The 26,727-nt window shown below is 35.2% G+C and overlaps 1 long non-coding RNA gene across 1 annotated transcript; it reads left to right on the forward strand.

Annotated features, from left to right (window-relative positions):
* Positions 1–21,682: 21,682 nt before the first annotated feature.
* Positions 21,683–24,753, forward strand: LOC130161366 (uncharacterized). The gene is made up of 3 exons (XR_008826131.1): positions 21,683–23,013; positions 23,761–23,819; positions 24,101–24,753. It is a non-coding gene; the product is annotated as an uncharacterized LOC130161366 (long non-coding RNA).
* The last annotated feature ends 1,974 nt before the right edge of the window (positions 24,754–26,727 follow it).

Raw genomic sequence — 26,727 nt, forward strand, 5'->3', positions numbered from 1 at the left:
AACATGGGGAGAGAATTAAGTAAATACAAAGAGGTTATTTCTGGCAAACAACAACCAAGCATCTGACAATTCTGATCGATGATTTTAAAAAGTGGTGCCTCGTTCTCTGCACATTTATGGAGCTGAAGGAACTAGCGAGGGGGTTGGAAAAGGGAGGAGGAGAAAAGATGATTTTCTTTTTTTCATACCTCTTTTTGATGAGGCTTTTGTAGTTGAAAGGCTTGATGCTCCACAGAGGAATGTGTGATGACTTAGAGGCTCACAATCTGAGGAGCCTTTTGCAAGTTAGCCATGCCTGTGTTGTTCGCTCAAAGGAAACTTCATTATAGATATGTTCACAAACTGCATCTTGTGACGACTGACAAAGAAACGTGTAGGTAGTATGAATGTATGGTATGAAAAACAAGGGCCAGGATTTCAGAAAATACTTTGGATGGACAGGCAGGAAGGGGAGTAGAGGGATCTGACGATGGCCTTCAGTGACTGGAGTGACAAGAAGTGGCATGAAAACTCATATTATAATAAAGGCATAAAAATATCAAAAAATGTCATAGTATATTGAAGCATGAAAATGTCAGGTACAGTTGCCAATTAACCTATTGTGCATGTCCTTGGACATGAAAAAAGCACAGCCACAGGGAGATAATGCAAACTCCACAAAGAAAGGCCAAAGCTGGGATGCAAACTCACAACCTTCTCTTTATGAAGCATCAGTACTAACCACTATACTGTTGTATCTCTCCCTATATCATCATGTATTAAACCATGATGACATCAAAGTATGGTAAGAAATGAAAGGGTCATAGTGTATTATGTAGTGTACAGTAAGGTATGAAAACGTCATAGTATAGTATGGCATAAAAATTTCAAAAAACCACATCTTGTAGTATGGCATAGAATTCTCAAAAAACGTCATATTATAGTATGGCATGAAAAACGCCAAAAAACATCATGGTGTAGTTAGGCATAAAAATGCAAAAAAACATAATAGTATAGTAAGTAATGAAAATGCATAAGGTCATAGTATAGTATGGCATAAAAATGTCAAAAAACGTCATAGTATGATAAGGCATAAAAGTGTCATAGAATAGTATGGCATAAAAATGCCGAAAAACATAATAGTATAGTATGTCATAGAATGTCATGATATAAAATGGCATAAAAATGTTATAAAACGTCATAGTATAGTATGGCAGAAAATTCTTTAAAAAAGGTCATAGTATAGTATGGCAGAAAAATGTCAGATATGGTCAAAGTATAGTATGGCAGAAAATTTTGAAAAAAATGGTCATAGTATAGTATGGCATAAAAATGTCAAAAAACATCATACTTTAGTAAGGCATGAAAATGCTAAAAAAAATGTCATACTATAGTATGGCATAAAAACAGCATAAAAGTGTGATAGTATAGTGTGTCATAAAAATGCCAAAAAATGTCATATTATAGTATGTCATAAAATTCTAGAAAAATATCATACAATAGTAAGGCATAAAAATATCAAAAAAACGTCATAGTATAGTATGTCATAAAAATGCCAAAAAACGTCATAGTATAGATAGGCATAAAAATGCAGAAAAAACGTAATACTATAGGTAGGCATAAAAATATCAAAAAAAGGCATAGTATATTTAGGCATAAAAACGCCAAAAAACTTCATAGTATAATAAGGCATAAAAACTCCAAAAAACATCATAGTGTAGTGAGGCATAAAAATGCAGAAAAACATAATAGTATAGTAAGTGATGAAAATACATAACAATAAACATCATAGTATAGTAAGGCATAAAAATGTCAAAAAACGTCATAGTATAGTATGGCATAAAATTTTCAAAAAACGTCATAGCATAATAAGGCATAAAAACGTCATAGTATAGTATGTTATAAAAATGTAAAAAAATGTCATAGTATAGTATGACATAAAATTTTCAAAAAACGTCATAGTGTAGTGAGGCATAAAAATGCAGAAAAACGTAATTATATAGTAAGTAATGAAAATGCATAAGAATAAACGTCATAGTATAGTAAGTAATGAAAATGCATAAGAATAAACGTCATAGTATAGTAAGGCATTAAAATGTCAAAAAACGTCATTGTATAGTATGTCATAAAAATGCCGAAATACATAATAGTATAATATGTCATAAAATGTCATGATATAAAATGGCATAAAAATGTCATATAACGTCGTAGTATAGTAAGGCATAAAAGTGTTAAAAAAAATGACATAGTATAGTATGTCATAAAATTCTAGAAAAATATCATAGTATAGTAAGGCATAAAAATATCAAAAAAAGGCATAGTATATTTAGGCATAAAAACGCCAAAAAACTTCATAGTATAATAAGGCATAAAAACGCCAAAAAACATCATAGTGTAGTGAGGCATAAAAATGCAGAAAAACATAATAGTATAGTAAGTGATGAAAATACATAACAATAAACATCATAGTATAGTAAGGCATAAAATTTTCAAAAAACGTCATAGCATAATAAGGCATAAAAACGTCATAGTATAGTATGTTATAAAAATGTAAAAAAATGTCATAGTATAGTATGACATAAAATTTTCAAAAAACGTCATAGTGTAGTGAGGCATAAAAATGCAGAAAAACATAATTATATAGTAAGTAATGAAAATGCATAAGAATAAACGTCATAGTATAGTTAGGCATAAAAACGTCATAGTATAGTAAGTAATGAAAATGCATAAGAATAAACGTCATAGTATAGTAAGGCATTAAAATGTCAAAAAACGTCATTGTATAGTATGTCATAAAATTTTCAAAGAACGTCATAGCATAATAAGGCATAAAAACGTCATAGTATAGTATGTTATAAAAATGTCAAAAAAAGTCATATTATAGTATGGCATAAAAATGTCAAAAAAACCTCCTAGTACTGTATGGCATAACATTCTCAAAAAACGTCACAGTATAATAAGGCATAAAAGTGTCATAGTACAGTACGGCATAAAAACACCAAAAAACATCATAGTGTAGTAAGGCATAAAAATGCAGAAAAATGTAATAATATAGTAAGTAATGAAAATGCATAAGAATAAACGTCATAGTATAGTAAGGCATTAAAATGTCAAAAAAACGTCATAGTATAGTATGTCATAAAAATGCCAAAAAATGTCATAGTATAGTATGGCATAAAATTTTCAAAAAACGTCATAGTATAGTATGTTATAGAAATGTCAAAAAAGTCATATTATAGCATGGCATGAAAATGTAAAAAAACGTCATAGTATAGTTAGGCATAAAAATGTATAGTAAGGCATAAAAATTTTCAAAAAATTTCATAGAATAGTATATTATAAAAATGCCAAAAAACGTCAAAGCATAGTAAGGTATAAAAATGCCAAAAAACATCATATTATAATAAGGCATTATGTGTAAAAATATCAAAAAAACGCATAGTATATTTAGGCATGAAAAAGTCAGTTATTGTTGCCAATTAACCTATTGTACATGTCCTTGGACATGAAAAATGCACAGCCAAAGGGAGATCATCGAACTCGACAAAGGGAGACCAAGGCTGGGATTTGAACTCACGACCTTCACATTGCTAACCATCAGTTTTGACCACCCCACTATTTTGTCTCTCCCTATACCCTGATATATTAAACCATAAGGACATCAAAGTATCGTGAGAAATGACAGGGTCATGGTCATAGCATGAAAATGTCAAAAAACATCAATATATGGTAAGGCGTAAAAATGTCAAAAATAAAAGTCATATTATAGTATGGCATAAAAATGTCAAAAAACTTCATATTGTAGTGAGGCATAAAAATGCAGAAAGACATCATAGTAAAGTAAGTAACGAAAATGCATAAGAATAAACATCATAGTATAGTAAGTCATTAAAATGTCAAAAAACGTCATAGTATAGTATGTCATAAAAATGCCGAAAAACATAATAGTATAGTATGTCATAAAAATGCCAAAAAACATAATAGAATAATATGTCATAAAATGTCATGATATAAAATGGCATAAAAATGTCATAAAACGTCATAGTATAGTAAGGCATAAAAATGTTTTTAAAAAAAGGCATAGTATATTTAGGCATAAAAACGCCAAGAAACATCATAGTGTAGTGAGGCATAAAAATGCAGAAAAACATAATAGTATAGTAAGTGATGAAAATACATAACAATAAACATCATAGTATAGTAAGGCATAAAAATGTCATAAAACGTCATAGTATAGTAAGGCATAAAAATGTCATAAAACGTCATAGTATAGTATGGCATAAAATTTTCAAAAAACGTCATAGTATAGTATGTTATAAAAATGTCAAAAAAACGTCATAGTACAGTATGGCATAACATTCTCAGAAAATGTCATAGTATAATAAGGCATAAAAGTGTCATAGTATAGTATGGCATAAAAATGTCAAAAAATTTCATAGTATAGTATGTCATAAAAATGTCAAAAAAACGTCATAGTATAGTAAGTAACGAAAATGCATATGAATAAACGTCATAGTATAGTAAGTCATTAAAATGTCAAAAAACGTCATAGTATAGTATGTCATAAAAATGCCGAAAAACGTAATAGTATAGTATGTCATAAAAATGCCAAAAAACATAATAGAATAATATGTCATAAAATGTCATGATATAAAATGGCATAAAAATGTCATAAAACGTCATAGTATAGTGAGGCATAAAAATGCAGAAAAACATAATAGTATAGTAAGTGATGAAAATACATAACAATAAACATCATAGTATAGTAAGGCATAAAAATGTCATAAAACGTCATAGTATAGTATGGCATAAAATTTTCAAAAAACGTCATAGTATAGTATGTTATAAAAATGTCAAAAAAAACGTCATAGTACAGTATGGCAAAACATTCTCAGAAAACGTCATAGTACATTAAGGCATAAATGTGTCATAGTATAGTATGTCATAAAAATGGCATAAAAATGTCAAAAAATGTCATAGTATAATAAGGCATAAAAGTGTCATAGTATAGTATGTCATAAAAATGTCAAAAAACGTCATAGTATAGTATGGCATAAAAATGTCAAAAAACGTCATAGTATAGTATGTTATAAAAATGTCAAAAAAAGTCATATTATAGTATGGCATAAAATTGTCAAAAAAACGTCATAGTATAGTATGTTATAAAAATGTAAAAAAAAACGTCATAGTACAGTACGGCAAAACATTCTCAGAAAACGTCATAGTACATTAAGGCATAAAAGTGTCATAGTATAGTATGGCATAAAAATGTCAAAAAATGTCATAGTATAATAAGGCATAAAAGTGTCATAGTATAGTATGTCATAAAAATGTCAAAAAATGTCATAGTATAGTATGGCATAAAAATGTCAAAAAACGTCATAGTATAGTATGTTATAAAAATGTCAAAAAAAGTCATATTATAGTATGGCATAAAATTGTCAAAAAAACGTCATAGTACAGTATGGCATAACATTCTCAAAAAATGTCATAGTATAATAAGGCATAAAAGCGTCATAGTATAGTATGTCATAAAAATGCCAAAAAACGTCATAGTATAGTTAGGCATAAAAATGCAGAAAAACGTAATACTATAGGTAGGCATAAAAGTGTCAAAAAAATGTCATAGTATAGTATGTCATAAAATTCTAGAAAAATATCATAGTGTAGTGAGGCATAAAAATGCAGAAAAACATGATAGTATAGTAAGTGATGAAAATACATAACAATAAACATCATAGTATAGTAAGGCATAAAAATGTCATAAAACGTCATAGTATAGTATGGCATAACATTCTCAGAAAACATCATAGTACATTAAGGCATAAAAGTGTCATAGTATAGTATGGCATAAAAATGTCAAAAAATGTCATAGTATAATAAGGCATAAAAGTGTCGTAGTATAGTATGGCATAAAAATGTCAAAAAACGTCATAGTATAGTTAGGCATAAAAATGCAGAAAAACGTAATACTATAGGTAGGCATAAAAATGTAAAAAAACGTCAAAGCATAGTAAGGTATAAAAATGCCAAAAAACATCATATTATAATAAGGCATAAAAGTGTAAAAAAAAACATCATAGTATAATATGTCATAAAATTCTAGAAAAATATCATAGAATAGTATGGCATAAAAATATCAAAAAAAGGCGTAGTATATTTAGGCATGAAAAAGGCTGGGATTTGAACTCACGACCTTCACATTGCTAACCATCAGTTTTGACCACCCCACTATTTTTTCTCTCCCTATAACCTGATATATTAAATCATAAGGACATCAAAGTATCATGAGAAATGACAGGGTCATGGTCATAGCATGAAAATGTCAAAAAACATCAATATATGGTAAGGCGTAAAAATGTCAAAAATAAAAGTCATAGTGTAGTGAGGCATAAAAATGCAGAAAAACGTAATAGTATAGTATGGCATAAAAATGTATAGTAAGGCATAAAAATGTCATAAAAATGTCAAAAAACATCATAGTATAGTAAGTCATTAAAATGTCAAAAAATGTCATAGTATAGTATGTCATAAAAATGCCGAAAAACATAATAGTATAGTATGTCATAAAAATGCCGAAAAACATAATAGAATAGTATGTCATAAAATGTCATGATATAAAATGGCATAAAAATGTCATAAAACGTCATAGTATAGTAAGGCATAAAAATGTCAAAAAAATGTCTTAGTATAGTATGTCATAAAATTCTAGAAAAATATCATAGTATAGTAAGGCATAAAAATATTTTTAAAAAAAGGCATAGTATATTTAGGCATAAAAACGCCAAGAAACATCATAGTGTAGTGAGGCATAAAAATGCAGAAAAACGTAATAATATAGTAAGTAACGAAAATGCATAAGAATAAACATCATAGTATAGTAAGTCATTAAAATGTCAAAAAATGTCATAGTATAGTATGTCATAAAAATGCCGAAAAACATAATAGTATAGTATGTCATAAAATGTCATGATATAAAATGGCATAAAAATGTCATAAAACGTCATAGTATAGTAAGGCATAAAAGTGTCAAAAAAATGTCATAGTATAGTATGTCATAAAATTCTAGAAAAATATCATAGTATAGTAAGGCATAAAAATATTTAAAAAAAAGGCATAGTATATTTAGGCATAAAAACGCCAAGGAACATCATAGTGTAGTGAGGCATAAAAATGCAGGAAAACGTAATAATATAGTAAGTAACGAAAATGCATAAGAATAAACATCATAGTATAGTAAGTCATTAAAATGTCAAAAAATGTCATAGTATAGTATGTCATAAAAATGCCGAAAAACATAATAGTATAGTATGTCATAAAATGTCATGATATAAAATGGCATAAAAATGTCATAAAACGTCATAGTATAGTAAGGCATAAAAGTGTCAAAAAAATGTCATAGTATAGTATGTCATAAAATTCTAGAAAAATATCATAGTATAGTAAGGCATAAAAATATTTTAAAAAAAGGCATAGTATATTTAGGCATAAAAACGCCAAGGAACATCATAGTGTAGTGAGGCATAAAAATGCGGAAAAACATAATAGTATAGTAAGTGATGAAAATACATAACAATAAACATCATAGTATAGTAAGGCATAAAAATGTCATAAAACGTCATAGTATGGTATGGCATAAAATTTTCAAAAAACGTCATAGTATAATAAGGCATAAAAGTGTCATAGTATAGTATGGCATAAAAATGTCAAAAAATGTCATAGTATAGTATGGCATAAAAATGTCAAAAAACGTCATAGTATAATAAGGCATAAAAGTGTCATAGTATAGTATGGCATAAAAATGTCAAAAAATGTCATAGTATAGTATGTCATAAAAATGTCAAAAAACGTCATAGTATAGTATGGCATAACATTCTCAAAAAACGTCATAGTATAATAAGGCATAAAAATATTTTAAAAAAGGCATAGTATATTTAGGCATAAAAACGCCAAGAAACATCATAGTGTAGTGAGGCATAAAAATGCAGAAAAACATGATAGTATAATATGTCATAAAATGTAATGATATAAAATGGCATAAAAATGTCATATAACGTCGTAGTATAGTAAGGCATAAAAGTGTAAAAAAAATGTCATAGTATAGTATGTCATAAAATTCTAGAAAAATATCATAGTATAGTATGTCATAAAAATGTCAAAAAAACGTCATAGTATAGTATGTTATAAAAATGTAAAAAAAAAAGTCATATTATAGTATGGCATAAAAATGTAAAAAAAACGTCATAGAACAGTATGGCATAACATTCTCAAAAAATGTCATAGTATAATAAGGCATAAAAGTGTCATAGTATAGTATGTTATAAAAATGCCAAAAAACGTCATAGTATAGTTAGGCATAAAAATGCAGAAAAACATAATACTATAGGTAGGCATAAAAATGTAAAAAAAAACGTCATAGTACGGTATGGCATAACATTCTCAAAAAACGTCATAGTGTAGTAAGGCATAAAAATGCAGGAAAACGTAATAATATAGTAAGTAATGAAAATGCATAAGAATAAACGTCATAGTATAGTAAGTAAAGAAAATGCATAAGAATAAACGTCATAGTATAGTAAGGCATTAAAATGTCAAAAAACGTCATAGTATAGTATGTCATAAAAATGCCGAAAAACATAATAGTATAATATGTCATCAAATGTCATGATATAAAATGGCATAAAAATGTCATAAAACGTCGTAGTATATCATAGTATAGTATAGCATAAAAATGTCAAAAAACATCACATTTTAGTAAGGCATGAAAATACAAAAAAAAAACATCATAGTATAGTATGGCATAAAAATGTCAAAAAACGTCATAGTACACTATGGCATAAAATTTTCAAAAATGGTCATAGTATAGCATGACATAAAATTTTCAAAAAACGTCATAGTATAATAAGGCATAAAAGTGTCATACTATATGCATATTGCATAAAAATGCCAAAAAACATAATAGTGTAGAAAGGCATAAAAATGCCAAAAAACATCATAGTAGAGTAAGGCATAAAATTCTAGAAAAATATCATAGAATAGTAAGGCATAAAAATATCAAAAATTGTCAAAGTATACTATGGCATAAAATTTTTAAAAATGGTCACAGTATAATGTGTCATAAAATTCTCAGAAAACATCATAGTATAGTATTGCATAAAATTCTAGAAAAATATCATAGAATAGTAAGGCATAAAAGTGTCAAAAAACATCATACTATAGTTAGGCATAACAATGCAGAAAAACGTAATAGTATAGTAAGTAAATGAAAATGCATAAGAAAAAACGTCATAGTATAGTAAGGCATAAAAACATGAAAAACACGTCATAGTATAGTATGTCATAAAAATGCCAAAAAATGTCATAGTATAGTATGCCATAAAATTTTCAAAAATGGTCATAGTATAGCATGACATAAAATTTTCAAAAAACGTCATAGTATAATAAGGCATAAAAGTGTCATACTATATGCATATTGCATAAAAATGCCAAAAAACATAATAGTGTAGAAAGGCATAAAATTCTAGAAAAATATCATAGATATCATATCTCGACAAATGCCAAGGCTGGGGTTTGAACTTACAACCTTCTCATTACTAAGCATCCATTCTAACCACTGTACTACTGTGATTCTCCCATATATTGACACCAACAGCAAATCAACGTTTTGCGAGCAATTAAAGGGTCGTAGTGTATTGAGGCATGAAAATGTCAGAAAACATAGTATGGTATGGCAGAAAAATGTAAAAAAAACGTCATAGTATAGTATGGCATATGCCATGCGTATAGTTTCTCATAAAAAGGTAAAAAAATACTATATTTTATATTATAGTATGGCATAAATACACATAGTATAGTAAGTCAAAAAATGTCATAGTATAGCAGGTTATAAAATGTCAAAGTATAATAACACATAAAAAGCCATAGTATAGTATAAGGATTTATTTTTTTAAATATATGTATTGTTTCACTTTTTATGTATTTGTTTCACTATTAAATTATATTTTCTGCAAAGCGTTCCTCTCCATGGTGCAGTCACAGTGCAAATGCTCTTTTACAGACCTTGTTTTGACTATTAAACAGCATATCTTAAGAATATATATATATTTTTTTTTTTTAAATCAATCATAATTTATTGCAAAATGTAAACATTCATAACATCCATAACATCCAGCACATGTCCTCTGTGTTCATGTAGCTACAACCCTGGTTAAAAAAATGTCTAAAATTTTCTTAATACTCACATTCATAATAATCACATTTTATATTTTAATTAAACAGTTACATTTATTTGTATCCATACATCCATCTATGCATCAATTTTCCACCATTTATCCCTTGTTGGGTTGCGGTGGCAGCCCAAACCTTCCTCTCCTCAGCAACGTTTTCCAGCTCCTCCTCGAGGATCCTGAGGCATTCCCAGGCCAGATGAGATATACAATCTCTCTGGCGTGTTCTGGGATCACCCAGGGGCCTCCTACCAGTTGGCTGTGCCCGGAAGATGTTCAAAGAAAGGTGCCCCAGAGACATCATAATCAGATGCCCGGACCACCTCAACCGGCTTCTTTCAACAAGAGAGAGAAGCGGCTCTACTCTGAGCTCCCTCCGGATGTCGGGCTCCTTAGCCTATCTCTAATGCTGAGCCCACCCTGTGGAGGAAACTCATTTCAGCCGCTCGTATCTGCGACTCATTCTTTCAATCACTACCCAAAGCTCATGACCGCAGGGTCATAAGGGTTATTATTATGCATTGTTATGTAAATTTTAACCACCTGTACTGAATATTTAAGTACCATTTCAGTGGCCTTATAATCGCCTAAAAACATGAAAATGTAAGCATTTTCTTCTAAAAAAAATATCAGTCTTAGCCCTTAAAAATGTACCATGTGTAATCTGTGTGTAAGTACAGAATGTATCTCCTCTTCATGTCATTTAAATCCTTTGTGTCTTTAATGGCAGCTACAACCCTAATTACACTTTTACTCAGACAACAATATAGAACATGCAGTTTTTCAGATGTGACATATACTGTGTACAAGCAGCTGTTTAAACCATATCTATAATTTTTCTGGTGATAATCTTTGTGGTGATTGCTCCCCAAAGCAGTTTCTATGCCATCTTTGTTGCCAATTAAGCTGCAATACTTACACTTTTGAGACGAAAGCATGAAGACAGAAATTCTGGCCCCTGGCGATGACTATTTGAAGCCTGTTTGGTCAATTTATGGTGACAGTACAACAAGTGGCAATGCAGCCACCACTGAAATAAAAGGCAGCTGATACAACAGTGCTTCCACACTGTGTAAGTAACACATTTATATAAAATCAATTTAAAGTGCCAGCAGTACTTTTGATGCTGTACAACAGCATAAAATTGTTCCCCTGGGGGGAAGCCAGTGAGGGATCTGGTCTTCATTCGCCTTTGTCACTGTTTGACATGACCGTGCCATGACATGCTTTTATTTACCTTGAATAACTGAATTCAATCAGATGAAATTTCAGCTGAATCTCACACTTGTTGTTTTCATTTTGTCATTCTTTTTAAATACTGTTGTTGAGCTGCTGTCAAGTATCCACACAATGTAGATTAAAGTAGCCGACTCGCGTCTCTTGCAGTTGCTGCGTTTCGACAGCACTGAGAGGTTCATGCATACAACTGACACTATAATTCACGCTGATGCAAGCGATTGCAAGGCACTTGTTATGCATCTTTGCTTGGTAAATATGTCGTCTCCTTACAGGTATTGACATAGTTTCCAAAGCTTTGAACCTGGCAAAAAACAAAACGTCTGAGAGTCAGGAGTAGCCAAGGTCACGGTGCGTTGCTCATTATGATGGAGTTCACACAAACCTTCAGGAGGAAACGTGCCGAGGGTCCTCTCTCACAAATTCAAGGGTTACCGTATATTATAGCCTCTTGTGGCGCATAAAGATCACTTGTGAGAGGTAGGAGAGGTAGACGCTGCAAATAGGAGGGTGCTTAAGAGTGGATGAAAAACTATTGTAGAGGAATCGGACATATGCTCAGTTGAAGTTCTAATATGTTAACTCTTTCTGTAGTCAACTGTAAAAAATAAATAAAAAGGAACATATAACACAGTCTTTCTTTTACAAATTAAAAAAGGGATAGTAAGTAGAGTGTTGGGTTCACTTGGATAAGCAGCAATGTTGCTTATGGTAAATGGACATTCACCCTTTCACACCTAAAGCACTTCTCCCTTCACACACAGTTCTTTTCTACCATACATGCTCTTTAATCCTTAAAATAAAATGTAAACAGGTGAGTTTTATAAACAGTTGTTTTGTACCAGGTTGTAAACATGTTTATTTTTGCTTGAAAGTTTGACACTTTAACATGGGAGTCTATGGGGATTGACTCACTGTTGGAGCCAGACTCTAGTGGTCATTAGAGGAACTGCAGTTATTTTTAGCACTTCTGTGTTAATGCCACTTGTTTAAATCTTAGCATTCAGCATTAACCCATAACTGTCACTTGCAAGTGCATTGCTTACGGTCCAGCAATAGTTAAAAATAGCATATAGCCTCTCTTTAAAAAATATACTCTAAAAATGTTGTGTTGAAACTCAAATGCATTTCTTCTCTAGCTCCTCCAGTTTTATGAAGAAGGAGAACTCAATATGGATTTTAGTGGTATTATACCAAGATACATCTTATGGATTATATCACGAGTTCAGGGGATTTCTATTATCTGAGGAGACAGTGGCTCGAACACAGGCATCTGATGTAAACTCCAGAACTGATAGTGGCCGCGACCAGATGTTGATTTTGATTGACCAGCTGTCAATCAAAATCAGCACAAAGTGTCTTAAATGCCTGCTGCCTGGGGGTACTTATGAGCAATCAGGGACCCTCTGCTATCAGGGGCTCAATCTGGACCTCGGCTGATTACTCGTGTTGGCCCCGGCGCCTTGGCTAGCAGAGTGCGCTGTGCAACTACAGACACTTCACTCAATTCTTATCATAACCATGCATCATCAACAAATTGCCCCGACAAAGAGGTGCCCATTTTCAGAGACTCTCAGTGAGATGAGGAACACGCTTTTCTTCAGATTGTCTGCCGGAACATCGCTAATGGAGTTTGACCTCTTGGCTGGCGGTTAAAGAAATCATTCTCTGCAGTAGACCTTTTGGCTGCACGTGCAACACAGGTGTCTGAGATAATTTATCATACAATTACTCTCTTCTCTTTGTAGTGTTCGGTTAATAACAGCCATGTTCTTTCCTTCATGTGATTAACAGCATCTTTTTTTTTTTTTTTCTAAAATGATCATGTATTTTAGACGTAGAAAGGTAAATAGATTAAATAAATACAGGATGTTTGAATGTGCCAGAATGTAAAGCATTACATAAACATAAGTATTTTTTATTAAGGTGAAAAAAATGTACCTGTATGTATATCTTTCTGCTTTGGTTTCAGACGTTCACCTCAAGTACAAGATGCTCTCCTATCTAACACTGTGAGAAATGAGTTGAAATACAAGCTTAACTTTAAGCCAACTGGGGACTAAGTCCTCGCATATTTATGCATGTAGGTGAATATTTATTTCTGCGATTACCCAGCATGAAACAAAACTCCAAAGAGAGTCTGTCTCCGTTTTCTCGTTCTCGCACAGTATAAAAATAAAAATAAATAATCCGCCGGTCATCCATCCCGGGGGGGGCTGTTGGTGGCAGAGAAATGGGGCCCCTGCTGCGGCATCAGCTGGACGACTCCTCACTGGTCCTTTGAAAAAGAGACAAGGAGGGAAAGGAAGATCAAAGGCCGTTGCAGCACCATGTTTTATTCTCTGTCTCTCTCAGCAGCGCTCACAGTTCGCCTGCCTTCAGCAAGAGAAATGTCAGACCTGAGGTTTGTGTACTCTATAGTTCCACCCAAATTAGACTGGTCCCAGACCTGGGCAATATAAATAATTCTCTTGAGAGGTATGTGTGTGAGTGGGAGTGCAACAGCTTGCTCCTCGAGCGCCTGGGGAACACGAGCAGTGGAAAAGTAGGTCAAAGTGGCAAGATTAAGGTAATAGGGTGTAAAAGAAGAGAAATTTCAGATAATAACCGGAAAATAACCTCAAATTGATGCATCAATGATGCATCGATATCCAAACGCAATTTTTAAGTGGGTTGTAAGAAGGGAATGAAATGTAATCATCAATTTCAACAACCTGTTCAGCTTTCAGAGGCTGTCATCCTGCTCGATTCAGAAAGGTCAGAAACAACAAGATAATCGTGAGAACAATTCAACTCTCATCCAAAATTCACTCTTGTTAGAGGCAAGGTTTTATATATATACATATATATATATATATGTATATATACTGTATATATACTGTATATTGACACAGATATACTAACATTTAAATCATGCATTATACTGTATTTCTATTTCTTGATGAATTGACTGTTAAATTTTTGATTATATCTAAACCTAGGAAACCAATAAAATATTCAACATTTGGACTTTGAAATCTCACCGAGAAGAAAATACAACCTTATTACATCATCAATTTTTTTCGGCCTTGGAAAGTTGAAACAAAATGTTTTGGAGCAACATCTCATACAAAATACAATAAGAGCGAGACGCAAACCCCAGTTTTCATTCATATTCATATTTTTTCCCATAAACATGTGATCACTTAGAGCATCAGCACAATGATGAATTAAAGTAATTAGAAAATGATTCACCGAAGCCCTCTCCTGTGATGATTGGCAAAAACATGTCAGGGCAACATCAGCATTAATGAGCCATAATCGACATAGGCCTAATTAGCAGCACTTTGTATTTTTATGTAGGTTTATCATCATTAGCCAAGCCTGGCTTGATATAGCACCGAATATGTGGGTGGCATAAGTGTTTGTTTGTCATGTAGACATGGAAAATAGTTACATGCTACACCAGCTTCAGTGGAGGGGGTGTGTGTGTGTGTGTGTGTGTGTGTGTGTGTGTGTGTGTTCTCTAGGCCTATCTATGCCATCAGGAGGGTCTTCAGGGCTAATTAGATCTCAAAAGACTCTAGAAACTGCGGAAAGAAACACGCATATTTAAACAAACAGCAATATTAACTTTAGGTGTTTTTTTGTTTTTTTTAAAGTGAATTACAGATTCAGATCAGGATGACTAATAAATCATCTATAGATGGGACTATTACAACCCATCAGCAAGGGTTTCACACCACTTCTGTGCATTTCAGCAGCGCCATTGTGTTTCAATAGAGTCTGATGATGAAAAGTTCTCAGGTTTGAATCCGCTGTGGAAGATTCTCTCTCTGTCTGCTGAGTGTTTGTCTGACATAATTAATGAAAATATTCATCGATCATGTCTTCCGCCATCTACTCATTTGCATATTTTTACATGGAGCAACTGAGCACACGCAGTCGGCTCCCCCTGCTCAATAATTCACCGGCTGTTTTCCCCTTTCTATTGTCATTTCGAGGCGCGAGCACGCTGGGTTTATTTTTCTAATAAAACTGAATGGCACAATGAGAGGATGGAATTATCCTGGTTGTATTTAATTGAGTTTGACCAGGTCCCTGCTCAGTGTCGGTCTAATCTCCCCACAGCACTGTAGTCTCTCTCCCAGGGAGACAGGGGAGGCCGATAAACTTTGAAGCTTGCGCTGAGAACCTGCTCGCTGCACCCTCTGCATTATTCATGACGCAGGGACTAGAGCATCTTCAAATGGCCTGTCATTTCCTTTTACCCTCCATCACAATGGCCATATGCTACACACACTAGAGAGAGGGATGGGGGAAAGCAATCTGCCGCTAAGCTTAGCCAAGCAGGAACACATACATACTAACAGATACATTCACAGGTAAACCCACACAGGAGGAGGTGGGGTTACGTACAGGTGGTAAAAACCCTGGGAATTCAGAAATCTGTTGTGGCACATTTCAATCTTGTGCCTTTCAAAAACGAACCTCCTCCCACTTGCCTCCACCCCACGCGGCTACGCTCCCGCTAAAGTAAACTCCATGATATCCCTGCACTCCTGCCAAACTGGAATCCGTGGTGGAAAAAAAAGTTTCCGAAAAGGACGAACAAAGGGGGCAATCAAAAGTTTGCGGCAACATTTTCAGAGATCCATCCAAGTTTTGTGACATTTTTTTGGGGGGAAAAGGTACCGGCGTAATTGTTCTCAGAGGAAATGAAAGATGTAAATCTCTCACAGCGAGGTGCAGTTAACTTTTGGTTTTTTTTTTTGTTGTTTTTTTTCCCCCCACAGCTAAACAACAGGCGGGGGCGTCATCATTGTTCAAGTGTAAGTTGCATGGTCTTCAGTTCTCTCTATTCTTTCTCTCGGAGCCGTGACATCTTGTCAGCCACCCCTGAGTCCTTTCAGCCACTGTTCCACACGTTATTTGTATTTACTGAGTTTGTTTGTGTGACAAAACCACACAAAGGCACGTCCCTCTGAGGTAATTGGGACTGCCGTCACTCGGCCTCCCTAATGTCTGCCATTCAGCATTAACATATCATTAGCTCTTTCTGGGACCGTTCACTCAGAAAATTGGAGGCCTCCATAGACCCCCGGCTCCGTCAACGTGGCAAAACCAGTTGACACCTTCTCTTTGTGGCTCTCAGGAGAGAGGAGCACAATGAAGATAGGCGTGGGTGTAAGAGCAGCGTTTCAGGTGGTTCTTGATTATATTAATTTGTAAAAACTTTGTATTTGTGTCTTCTAAATGATGGAATACAATCCACAAAGCATACAATTGACACTCCTCTCGCTGACCTTCACCTTGAAGCAGAAGGACGCAGCTGACAGATTGTGGAACGTGATAAAATTGCATATATGGTTCCCAAGGGCTGACGTGGACTCTCCTAAAATAACATCCACCTTAAAGTGATTCATTAAATGCTATTGTAAGAAACGCTGTCCTTGTTGAATGGTGGAGATGAACCTCGCTGCCTTGATACCTAATGACAAAACATCTGGCAGATTGTTCCTGCGCTGTGGTGGAATTGCTGCAGCTCCAGCATTTAGTCTCAGTAAATAACTTGTTTTGACACCTATAATGGCACCAAGTCTAACTTGTTTGTGCCGTTGAGTCACGACTAAATACTGTAGGTGGCTGCTATAAAGTGAAGCTGCTCTTCTTCGGGGTAATTAGAGGTTAAAATCAAATCCAAATAAGACATAAAAACGGGCATCGAGACAAATAACCGTCTGATAGGAGAACGTGGCTCAGGGTGTTACTGTTAAAAAGTGAAATCAAAGTCTCATTTTCTCCTCTATCTTTTATTAGAAGTAGAATAAAATTACTAAAGGAAGTCGTCGTACCTGCAGCAAAAGGTTTTGTAACGAATGTAAATTTTTCCAGAGATATCAAGCTTCAAAAATATATTATATATGATATTTTATTGATATATTCATTATAAAAGAAACAAGAAACACGTGACTGATGAATCTTGAAATTACATTAAAATAAACACAAATTTCTTCCAGATGTCTTTGATGCCATTAAAGTTATGTAACACATTGAGTAATATACAGTGGTTTCTCATTTTACACTGATATTGGATGAATTTGAACCTGGTATTAATAGTTAAAACTTCAGACAGATGTTTTCACCCTTCTTTATTATTTCATCTTCAGTCACTGATCTTCTACTTTCTGATGAATCTGTGGGAAGTTCACAAAAAAATAAACATGAGATATTTGGTGTTTAGCATAAAAATGATTTCATTGTTTTGATTGTTGCAAAGGTCGAGCTAAAACTGATCTGTTGTTTATTTCCCTATAAAATTCCTTATTTGATGATATTATGAAAAGTAAATTTATACTTACTTGGTACTTGGTAGAACTAAGAGCAGTGCTGTTGCTTGTGAGTTGTAAGAGGAGAAGTACAAGTAGTAGCTGAAATGATTATTATTATTGACTAATAAGAATTAAGCAGAATATCTAGCTTCAGACGTTTTCTTATTATCTATCGTTATTTAATGAACACAAATGTCTCATTAAACAGTTAGTTAGTTCCAGTACTATTGTTGTAGGCTATTTCTGCTTTTATCATAAAGTACACACTGAAGAAAAAGTCAGAGCTGCTTATATCAGTCAAATTAAGAAAATATCCTGAAGGTTGCGTCATCGCTGGCAGCTAGATCCAGCTCTCTGGCCGGGGGACAGGTCTGGGCTCCCGACGACCGCATCAACAAATGCGAGACGGTGAGTAAATATTTCCCGTGGTTGGCCATTACAGAGTCACTGTACAGTGGTAAAGGCTGTCTTAATCCCTGCTGGTGTGTGTTTCAAATTCAGCAGACAGAAGGAAGCTGATCCAATTCCCTGCATCCTGCAGGACACAGATCTGCATTTCCTCTGCACTTTGATGAAACAGCAGCCAAGCTGTCCGCCTCCATTAACAGCCCCTCTGATTTTACACTGTGCTCTGACAACTCTGTGCGTGTGTGTGTGTATGTGTGTGTATATGTGTGTGTGGGTGCATATAATAAATATGTTTGAGTGCATATGTCTGTGATGTATGCTTTGGGAGGTGTATGTTTATTCTGCTTTATAGCCAGGAGCTTGAGGTAAAGCTTCATGACTGGTCTGTGTTTATTTTTAGAAAATATGGACAGCCTTAAATCTGTTTATGATGATAGCAGACGCAAAATAATATATACATAAAGCCTCATCTAGAGCTATAATAACCTCGACATGTACATTTTGGGTATACTGCGGTTTTGGAACCTGTCTTACCTCTTAAATCAGAGGCTGTGTCTGCTCGTCTTTCACATTATTCACCATATTTTTAGTCTTATAGTCACGACATGAGTCACCTTCAAATACCATGTATTGTTATTTTCAGATTAGGCCACGTATAAATGCCATCATTTGTCAGTATTTCACACAGACGGGTGTCAAATTAATGGAAAAACCTGGATAAACGATTGAAGAAACATAACGAACGCAGACGCTTCCAGACAGCTGCACTTGCACGGTACAATTAAGCAGTTAACGTCCCATCATGCACTGTGGCAGGTGTAAAAATGCTGAACAGACGCAGCTGATTCTGATTTTGGATCAAGATGGTAAGAGGAAAAGATCTGAGTGACTTTGAAAGAGGGTCCATTGTTGGGGCCACGGGTGGCAGGAACGTGTGTCATTTGGAAAAAATAACATGACATCTGCATTTAGGTCTATGGAAAAGACGTCGGTAACCACGGAGGGAAGCTGTGGAGATTCTGGACCGACGTGTTGGACACCATCATCAAAACAGTCAGAGGGACAAAGAAAAACCGGCTGCTAACATCAGACTTTTGTTGTTTATAAAAAAGGAAACAATCTGCATTCACACCCGGGTGAAGACGCTAATTTTTGCCCCTTTTCCTGCTGTAACGTCACACTGCACTGGGGGGTGAAAGAGTGAAGCAGCAGCCCCGAAATAAGTTTAAAAAAAAACCACACACAACCATAGATCGAAGCGTCTCACACGGAGGCTCCGACACTTACAGAAGCAACGACCCGAGGACGAGACCTGACAGATTTGACCAGTTTGCAGCGGCGGCTAACTGCTCACTCTCTCTCTCCACTGTGTGTGTGTGTGTGTGTGTTCTGTAAGTGTGTGTGATGACATCGCCCCTAGCAGTTGTGTGTGTCCTCAGTCTGAACAGAAAGGCAAACTCAACTGGCAGCAGAAAAAAGGGGTCAATTAGGGGTTTAAAAATCCCACTTAAATCTGCTAATTTTGGTGGAAAAGGGTTTAAGACTTTTTATGTTGGTGTTTCCTTTAACTTGTCACTCGTCTGTGTGTCCCAGGATGGTTTTTACACCTTTTTTTTTGTACAATTTGCACTCAGACGGCTCTAGGGGTTACATATCATTACCATTCTATTATACCTACCATTTACTGCCTTCAAATGAATTATATGACACTGTAATTAGTCCATTTTCATGCTTTTATATTCCTACAGCACATCAGTTTCGATTTCTTCCACTTCTTTGACAGCGTTTTATTTTGGTTAATTTTGGAGAAAATCTATCATTAAACAAGAACAAACCCGCAGCGAGAGAGCAGCGCTTCAACCTGGGATTCCTGCGGCAGTTAAAGAAAGAAGCTTAACTACCTGCAGCGCTGTGACAGCAGGAGGCCGACTGTATTAAAACAAAACATGCATGCTGATATTTTTTATTATTATATGGTGTCATCTCCTAATACATATACATGTGTTATTAGACAGAGACAAGGACACTGTGGTGTAAACCAGTCTTAGTGCCATTTTATTTTCTCTCTCTCTCTCTCTAGTATTTTCTAGGTCACATCCTCCTAACACTATCAGTACAAACATGGCTTGAATGCTCTGACTTAAGGGTCTGCTAAATGCCATGCAGGCTTGTCACAGTTATGCAGAACAGTGATCCACACAGCTTGAAGGGCAGGACAAACGAAAAAAAAAAAAAAAGAAAAAGAAAGAAAAAACATGGCACATTTTTTGTTCCACCTCCGTGATGACGTGTACACACAGGATGGTTAACTGCGATAAATTGGCCCGAAATTGGCCAATGAGTTCAGACGCGCTTGTAATGTGGCTTAAATTGCATGCCCTTTCAGGCAGGGGGACAAACCTCCTCAATGTCAGCGCACTCTCCCACATGTTGAGTGCTTAGTTTGCCATGCAGTACAAGATCTCCGGGCCTGTTTAGTATTCACCCACTTGAGTTTCCTAAAGGTTACCAAACCTAATTAGACATTTATGCAGGATCTTCAAAGGTCCCTCCGTTATTAATGATGTGCTACTTCTGAGGACTGCATCGATGGCTTTTTTTCTGTCTCGAAGAGCACACTCCTCACAATATGCGCATACACAATGGAGACACGCACACATCCAAAATGCGGGAGGAGCCTGGTGGCTGCCTGGTGGTGATTACTAAAATTGTTTGTGTAGAGTGCCACACACACACACACACACACACACACACACACACATGCACTGTACACATTATTTTCCTGTCTTGTGGTTTAATCCAGGGTCAAATGCTTCAGAGAAACATTGCCCTACATGAGCCAACTGTAACACAAACTGTAACAAAACTGAAGCCCTGTCAAAATAAAAGCACTGGAGTCAGTCAAAAAGAGAAAAACAGCAGATAAACTAATATAATTATGCGAAATGAAAGGTTGCAATTTGCATTTGTTTACATTGTAGATTCATCTGCAGATTAATTTTCCAACAATTAATCGTTTAATTCCTTAAAATATCAGACAACCGTTTTTCAATAGTCCAAAGATGTTCAGCTTAATATTGTCACCAGTGGCAACAACACACTCAGATATCACGATCTAAAAATCCTTATTTACATGTAAATATCCTGCAATCAAAATTCTTCTTGAAAATAAATTGATTTTTTTCGGTGTGGACACGATTTTAATTGGTGCACCAGTTAATATTTTGTGCAACAAGATTAAGAAAAGAACTTCCGGCAATCTACTGTTAGTTTTGTTATATTGTTTGAACTTTATCATTATTATTGGTAAATGGTAACCTCAAGTAAGGTATGTAGTTTTATATATAACTCCAACCTGAGCAGATCTAATCAGCCACATAATGCAAAACATCGCTGTGGGCACGTAGGGGCTTTAATCTATAATAATACATCATATTTTATAAATTGATTATTAGCTTTGTCTGAACAATCAAAGTAACAAGAAACTATATTTCCCTTAGGAATGTTGTGGAGAAGTATAAAGTAGCGGAATTGGAAATATACAAGTTCACCACTGATCATGACTTAAGACAAGAATCTCCCAACCGAAGAGAAACACAGTTGAGATTCCACTTCGTAATGTATGAGGGCGAAAAGTGATAGAAAATGAAAAACACCTAAAGTGTAATGACTTTATTTTTGCACTTTCATCAGAAAAGCAGTAAAAGTTCCTCCAAAAAAAAGTCAAGTCAAGATCGGCTCGGAGTCAGATTTTAAGTGCTGCCTTTAGCGCAAAACCAAGACCATCATTTTCTCATGACAAGAATTTGGAAGTGCGTCGTAAAAAAGTGTAAAGACCGAAAAAGAAAAACCCCTCTCCGAAGCAAAGTGACACCTCCACCATCTCTTTGCCCTTTAACACGATTAACTAAATCTGATTGGTAAATTATTTTTGCAATTATGCAGCCATATTTACGTCCAGCCACAGCCTTGCTCAAGGTAAATGTAGCTGACAAGACACTCCAAATAAAATTCGATTTCCATTTATTATTTACATTTGGACTTTAATCAATTATGAATGACAACTAATTAGTGGCGTGCAGAGGCCATCGCTCTTCGCGGCGTCAAAGTCGACTAAATGTACTGTATGTCACGGAGTGCGGACATTGACAAAAAACCTCTCACCACTTTACAGATTTGGGTGTCTTTTTGCTGAGGAGACTTCACTAATCATCTGTGAAAGTGCGTGCAGTGTGTGTGCGTGCGTGCGCGTGCCTGTTGGGTGCGTGAGCGCGGAGCGTGCACGTGTTTGATAATAATAAGGCAAGTGAAAATGAAGAGGAGCTAAACTGTGTAAGTCATTTCTCATTTCCTTGCTTCAGTGCCTGTCAGAAGAAAGCCCTGCATTTTGAATGATGGCTCAGACAACATAAAGTGAACAACAAACCCTGTGGCTCTGAGGAGAGAAATGGAGGAAGAAAGAAAGAAAGAAAGATAGAAAGAAAGAAAGAAAGAAAGAATACTTTTTCAAAAATGACCAAACCAACAAACAAACAAAGCAAAATCCCAATATCAATGCCTTGATAATACCCCTGAACATGCCCTGAAAGTGAAACATAATAGAGAAAAAAAATTACCAATACAGTTGGCACTCGTACAGTTTTGGAAGGACCTTTCAAGGGGCTGATTTAATGTGAGAGCATCAATCCTTTAGCAGCACAGGGCCTTGACAGCAAGTGAAAGTAATCTCTTCTTTATTAATGGGACTTTTCACTTTGGACCCGCGGCCTTTGGTATTCCATAATAGTAGTTTCATACTACAGACCTGAGGAAAGAACAATATGAAATCAGATCAAGTGGATGTGTTATGAATGGTAAGTGGAAAGTATTTCAGCAGCACCTTTTGTGAAGAGGAAGGAGGGGGAAAAAAATTAGATGTAGTCAGCTAAACTAAAAAAATTAAAAAAAAAGCTAATTTGATTCAATGAAAAAGTCTCAAGGGAAAACACATGATTTAGTTGTTTTATTTTAAAGTCAGTACTTAACACAGCCACACATCCAGCCTGTGTGAAACTCAGTCAAAACTTTTTGTTGACCCATGACTTGATACTTCTTTTGTAATGTCCTCATCCTGATTCACTGGTGCTGGAACTATAGATTGACCTTCTTCTACCCAGAAAACACTGGTGAAAATATTCTAATCAGTGACAACAGTTATACGTCCATGCTACCTCGTCATGGAGAAGTGCTAAAACCGCCTTAACTTTAAATCTTAAAGCTGCACAAAGTCATATTTTTGTAATCAAAGGTGTTGATTTCATGCTTCACATGATTTCTTAACATCTTTAAGTTAATTGTTTTGGTTCTTCCGGCCCACAGTTTTACAGTTTCGATTCACTCTCGCAGCTTAATTAAGAGTAGTTGTGTCCACATCCACTAAACCTGTGTGGGATAGACGCTGGATGCAGAGGGAATCTATAAAACTGCAGAACGAGGACGACCCAAGCACTTGATTCAAAGCTTGTTAGTGCCATTTTACCCAACTACAAGTTAGCTGTGATCCCAGAGTGCCACTACGCTTTGTATCGTCACTCTCACAGCTTTGTTTTTGGCATCAACAGGCAGCTGTTTTCATCTGAAGAGGCTCTAAGGACCCACTGTATCCTACCTGACCAGCACAGTGAGCGACTAGCTTGTGAACACAACGGAGCATTTAGAAGCTAAAGTGCCAGATATTTTATATGGCAGCCATTTTTGATAAATTAAGGCACACCATCTACGTAAATACCAGCTTTGTATCCTGCACAGTTAGAAGAGCTAATTTCTTTGTGCTTTTATTTAGAGTGAAAAGTTAATGGAAGACAAATAGCATATTGTGCTATAGGTCTTGTTTTCTCTAGTTTTCATATATAATGTTACTTCCTATTTTATTTTTGTTGCTCACCTCTCCTCTACTTTCAGATCCCCACTTCCTGCCCTTGTGTGTTTCCCGCCACTTCACTCTTCATCCCCAGTGTCATGCGTTCTAGCCTTTCCTAGCGTTCCTAGCACTGTTTCTGCTCATGTGCTGCGCGTCTGTGGAAAAACCTTGATTTCTGATACTTGAACTGTGTATCTGAGTCACGCATTTGTGTCTGTTTTCCTGCGGTTTGCCAGTTTTGATAGAAATGACAGAGGCGCAGCAAGTGGCAAGCACACTCTGCCAGCGATAATGACGGCTGTGATGATGCTTGAAGCCGAGTCTTTAGACGAAGGGTGACCTCTCTGCCATTCAAAACACGTCTGGATTGCCTCTTGTGCAGCTCGCTGTTCAGTTCTCATGAGGCCGTGTGTATTTCAGTCTGATTTGTCAAAGGAAATGGCAGGCCCCGATTTTATGTTCATTTTATGTTGAAGTCAAAATGATGATTGGTGATTAGCAACGGGCTCACTAACTCCACAATCACATGCCGGTCGGCTCTGCTTTCCTCTAATTTGAGGAAGAAGTCAGTAATGTGTCTCGTGCTTAGAGATCTCTACTTCCTAAATTTACATAATCATAAAGCTGGAGCTTTAAGTGTATGTTGGTATGCTCAATGAGAGCCAGTAACAGTAAATCACCTTTTGTTCTTTAATACACCTGTGTTGTGTCGGATTTTTCTTGGCTTCCTGCATCACATTTAATTTTTATTTTTATGTCGTTTTTAGTGATAAATACTTTATAGAACATATCAACCTCTAAATCAGGTGGAAACTGGGATATTAGTTCATATATCAGCTGTTCACTGAGCCACTAACTTTCTATCACAGGAAGTGTTTTTCAACCCGAAATTCTTTGTTAGCTTTGCAAAGAATGGGTCCTTGATTTCAGACAAAAGCAAAACAAAAGACTTTTCATTTCTACCTGGCAAAACGACAACTAGCTAGCAACAGGTGATACAATCTGCACGGACAGTTGTCGTTAGCTTAATTAGCCACCTAGTTAGATAGCTAATTAAGCTAACATTACCTGCATGAATTAGTTGAAAATGCTGAATTTTTAATGTTGCTAACTGACTCATTTTACAAACAAGAAGCGTATAAAAGTAAATACATAAATGCTAAAAGACTGGGGCTAAAATGTTAGCATCCTCACAAAGTGGGGAAATAGTAGGATAGTGGAATAGTGGTGCAATAAAAAACAAATTTGAATAAATACAATTATTTAAGTCATTTCAACACTGTATAAAATCAGGTACGAATTTTTCTCAACACCATTTTAAAAGACGTGCAGCAGTGATAAAAGACATTGAAAACAAGCAAATGCAAAAACAAGACGATAAGTACTGAAAGATGTGAGAGGTAGATGTTGTAGTTACACAAGATGTTACATATGTAATTTTATTGGTAAGCTGCAGTAAATGTTTTAAACTCTGATTTAAATGAGCTGACAGTCTGCAGATCTCAGGTGTTCAGGAAGCTTGTTCCACAGGTGTGGGAGCATAGAAACTCGAAGCTGCTTCACCTTGTGTGATTCTGATTGTGGGAACACTGAGTAAAAGCTTGTCCCTGTCTGGATGCTTCACATCATACAAGTAGATCGGAGATGTATTTGGGCCCAAGACAATTTAGTGCTAACTACGCTAAGTAGTTAGCCAAACATGCTAACGATTTCAGCTTTCATTAAACCACATAACCGCACCGTTAATCCATTCCTTACAATTTTGCTCGTGTTTTTGTTCTTCTAAATTCTTATATGTGGAGTATCACTGTTACAGTAGACTTGGCATGTGGAGAAATCTAAATATAAACCTGCATGTGTCCGGTGGTGATTAAACACTTGCTGTATGAGGGTTTAGTAAATGGTCAAACTGCAATGTAAAACCAAAAAAAACAGAATTCAGCTTGAGCCACTAAAAATCTTGAAATTAATCTGAAAGCCTCGTGGCGTTTTATCAAATTGTCAACTGTCTCGTTAACGGGGCACATATTACATCTCAAAACAGCCACCAATTAGCCCTTGATGAGCAACAAAACAAGTTTCCAAAGTTTTTGCACTGTGATATTACTTATTAATTTCTTTTCAAAGAGTGACAATCCCCAAGCCTCATAGCAATGAGGGGAAGCTCATTAATGGACCAGAATAGCGAAGGCTCACATGAGAAACTTGCAGGAAATGTATTCTGTAAATCCCAGAATATTAAATTTTGCATAATCTTTTAACACATTTGCTGTCAGATTTGACTCCAGCACGCACGCTGGGTTGATAACAACCCGATTATGTGTAAGGGCTTGCTCACACATGGAAGCAATTTCTACCAGTGTCAGTTTGCTTAAATATTAACGTAGTGAGTGTGGTTTAATATTGATTATTATGATGTTTAAGCTCACTGCCCACATCCGACTATCAGTCCATTGCAACTGGTTAATCAATAAGGAGTTTTAATTTATAAGCGTATATTCACTGGTCCACTCCCCTACTCAGCCAGACACTCATCTAATCTTTATTTTCCCAAACATTTTAACACTAACTAATATATGGGGGTATTACATGGAGAAAATGGTTAAAATTACATATAAATTCAATAACATATTTAAGAAAGATTTTACTTCCGTGTTTTTAAAATGAC

Source organism: Seriola aureovittata, chromosome 20 (genome assembly GCF_021018895.1).
Source record: "Seriola aureovittata isolate HTS-2021-v1 ecotype China chromosome 20, ASM2101889v1, whole genome shotgun sequence".
NCBI classification, from domain to species: Eukaryota; Metazoa; Chordata; class Actinopteri; order Carangiformes; family Carangidae; genus Seriola; species Seriola aureovittata.